Here is a 4,100-nt window from a genome sequence, read left to right as displayed (position 1 = left end):
TTCTCATTAGCAGTAAGACAAATATAATCATGTTTATTTGTTTCTTCTCATGCTAGTAAATAGTCATTTCAGTATATATAATCTACGCACATGAGGTTATTAGAATTACATGAGAGGCTAGTATAATACATCTTGAAGAGGCCGTTGTGAGTAGATGATATCGGGTACGTACACAATCCTTTTACAGTGATAGTATACTTTTTTAACTGTGATACAAGTTCATTGCAGAAGAAAAAAATTCCACAATGAGCTGATAGTATACTTTTTATGAATTTTATCTTGTTTGTGGCATGTATTTTACAGATAAAAGATGAAGAACTTTTTGGAAGAGTTTAGTGGAGAAGGAGAAGAATATGAGGGTTTAGTTCAAAGAAGATGTTATTGTGGCTTAACTTGCAGAATATGGATGTGCAAGCAAGGACACAATAAGGGCTTGGAATTTTATGGATGCCCGAGATACAAGGGACCTAATTGCAAGGGTTGTAACTTCTTCGAATGGGTGGGTGATACCAAGAACATCACAAAAAGGCTAGAAAGGCTAGTAAAAAATGAAGAGTTTATGAATAAAAGGCTGAATGATGTAATTTTATATTTAAAATTTATTGCTATCGTTGTACTGTTATTGTTGCTTTGTGTTATATTCAAATGAGTGAGCAACATATTAGTGAAGCATGTAAAGATGACAATTATGTAATTTGCTTACTTGAATCCTATGACCAAGTAATAGTACGTCAAATGAGTGAGCAACATATTGTGTTACTTGAATCTTATGTAAAGATGACAATTATCGGGACCTCCCTTAGGTGCATCATTAGTGCATTGTAAACGAACCATTGTATGCTTTCTCATTTTGAGATACTTACCCTCTGAGCTATTGTGAAAATCTCATAATGCTGCAGGTGTTCAGCGCTGGTTCGTATTGTGAAAATCTCATATTGTGGAAAGATGCACCAAGGAGATGAATTAAAAACGTGCTATCAAGTGCATCCTCATAAATTCAAAGCATACAATCTCCACTGGTTTAACTTTACTTGGATCAAACTATCTATGTTAATCACAAGATACAAGTATTGTGCTGTTGCAGCAACCGTTGTTACAGTAATTACATAATTGTAATATCTTGTTTGTGAACTTTGAAGTCATACGTCAAGCACAAAGAGAGTGTGTGAGCAGGTTTGAGACAAAAGCAACAAGACTTGCTAGCAGACCATTTGTAGCAGTGAACTTTTTAACCAGCAGCGACAGATTCTTAAAGTGTTATAGTAACAGTAAGAGAATGCTCATATATGCTACTATTGAGCTCACGAAAGTGCAAAAATCAAATTAGAAAAGGTGCAAATCACCAATTTACCAATCCATATATTGCATAAACAAGAGAACAGCAGTCACTCTTCTTAGAAACTCATAGCAGTTTGATTTTCTCAGCAGTATAAACATTGCAAATAAGATTACATCTACTATGCTATGATTTCCAAACTGAGACAACCGACACGCCAAGCACAAATCACTCATATTGCCCACGTCCTAAGTTACCAAACTGAGACAACCAACATATGATGTTACAACATTCTGGATAATTAACACAAATACATAACAACTTCAACCTCTTCTTATCAATAGTGCTATGATTTGCTCTGTCAACCTTGATCAAACTTCACGCAATAGTGACAATTTCATCTGTATTAAAAAAATTCAAAAAACAAAGTGTTAGTGTTTCATCACATTATATAAAAAAAATGGCAATGTACAAGTTATTTCGTATGTATTAACCATTACCTTCCTCGAAGGAATCTTCTAAATCATCACTGACTTCATTAATATTATCTTGTTCCATTGAATCACTAAAAAAATTGATGATAGCAAAACATATTAAAGATCATTGCACCAACTTTAAAAAGTTTTAAAAAATAATAGCATTAGTATTACTAAAACAAACGATACACTACCTTGACAACTTTAGAGGGCAATTTCTGCTATCATGATTTTGTCCTCGCTTTCCACACAATTTGCATTTCCTAGGCCGGGGAGAGGTTCTAATAAAAACCTAGAGAACTAAAAACCAATCCTAACCCTCCAATCTATCTAATCCAATGGCCTACATTTCAATGGCAGAATTATAAATATAGACAAATTTAATACACATCATTAATGTGAAAAGGGTAAATTAGAACAATTCACTACATTAATGGTGGCTGGCAACATTGGAAACCAAAAATACAACACGTAGAACAATTAACTACATTAATGGTGGCTGGCAACATTAATGCTTCTCTGTTGAGTTCCCCATTTCCCCATTTCTCTCTCTAACTCACTTCCTGCTCTCTGTAACTCACTTCCATCTTCTATCAAGCTTTGATCTTCCATCTTCGCATGAAGAACACATCAACAATTCATTAAAAATCATCCTAACCATCCAAGCTTTCGCTGGAGTGAATCCGGATTCACTCCAGTGAATCTGGATTCACTCTAGTGAATCTGGATTCACTCCATTGAATCTGGATTCACTCCATTGAATCTGGATTATATTAAAGCTCGATTCATTGGAGTGAATCCAGATTCACTGAATTGAATCCAGATTCACTGAATTGAATCCAGATTCAGTGGACTGAAACTCGTTATCAAACAATAGCAAATCTGCAAAAATAAAAAACAAAAAGAATAAGAAACTTATGGTAAAATACAAGCTATAAAATTTTAAACCATGATAAGATTTCACATTTTACAGCAAAAAGTTACGATTTTTATGGTAAAAAACAAACACCTCACATAACTGAATCTGGATTCACTGCAGTGAATCTAGATTCACTCATGCGTTTATTTCTTCGAAATTACAGCACATGCATTTATTTCTTCAACAATTCATTAAAAACCATCCTAACCATCCAAGCTTTCGCTGGAGTGAATCAGGATTCACTCTAGTGAATCTGAATTCACTCCAGTGAATCTGGATTCACTCCATTGAATCTGGATTATATTAAAGAATAAGAAACTTATGGTAAAAAACAAGCTATAAAATTTTAAACAAAAAGAATAAGAAACTTATGGTAAAAAACAAGCTATAAAATTTTAAACCATGAAAAGATTTCATCTTTTACAGCAAAAAATTACGATTTTTATGGTAAAAAACAAACACCTCACATACTGAATCTGGATTCACTGCAGTGAATCTAGATTCACTTATGCGTGTCTTCGTTTTTCAACTGGTTTCTTCAAAAAACAAAAAACTTTTCAGACTAAAAGGTAAAATATTTCACTTTTTACAATAAAAAGCTACGATCTTTAAGGTTAAAACTAAAACTTTTAGACGAAAAGTCAAACAAATTTTATAAACTTACCATTAAAGCGTCAAAATAATTTAACAGCCTACTGAATCATGAAGACGAAGGTTGAAGAAGACCGTGAAGACGAAGCATCAAAATAATTTCATAAACCATGAAGACGAAGGTTGAAGAAGAGAGAGTTGCTGTGATTTTGGAGAGAGAGAGAGAGGTTGAAGGAAATGGAGAACTCAATAGAGAAGCATTAATGACCTCTCTTTAGTGGGCTGCTTATTTTACCTAATTACCCTTATGCAGCTTTAATCTCAGCCATTGGATGAATCTAGATCCAATGGAGAGGATTGGTTTTTAGTTTTTAGGATAGTGAGGTTTGTATTTGAACCTCTTGTTTGCGTCGAAAATTGCTATTTTCATTGCTATCGAATCTATTACAACTTTAGTCATTACAATAAACTCGAAGAAAATAAAAAGTTGATCTTTTTATAAGATCTCCTTGCACAATGAAAATAAAACAAGTTTACAACTTTATCAAAACAAACGCAGGGAGATCGTTTATCGATCTTCTGCTTGCGTGGGACCTTTGCCTGTGCCGGGGTTTATCCATGGACCGCCTTAGATCTGGATCCGATTGATGGAAAATTCGGCAGAGCTTCGCCTTCGCCGAGGAAGTATTTGATTTGAAGCGCTGAGATCGACCAAGCGAAATCAGGGCTCTTCTCGAGATTAAGACCAAGCCTAATCTCAAGGGAAGGTATATATATATATATATATATATATATATATATATATGTAAAGTAAATAACTGTAGCATGAACAATAATT

General features: G+C 33.9%; 1 long non-coding RNA gene across 1 annotated transcript; it reads right to left on the bottom strand.

The window, feature by feature from the left end:
- LOC109845520 lies at window positions 1,340–2,023 on the bottom strand. Its single transcript, XR_002248401.1, has 3 exons — window positions 1,947–2,023; window positions 1,777–1,841; window positions 1,340–1,677 (listed from the first exon to the last, which is right to left on the bottom strand). It is a non-coding gene; the product is annotated as an uncharacterized LOC109845520 (long non-coding RNA).

This window comes from Asparagus officinalis, chromosome 6, assembly GCF_001876935.1.
Source record: "Asparagus officinalis chromosome 6, Aspof.V1, whole genome shotgun sequence".
Classification (NCBI taxonomy): domain Eukaryota; kingdom Viridiplantae; phylum Streptophyta; class Magnoliopsida; order Asparagales; family Asparagaceae; genus Asparagus; species Asparagus officinalis.
Note: the sequence above shows the minus strand (reverse complement) of the source record. Positions and strands in the feature narration are given on the sequence as shown.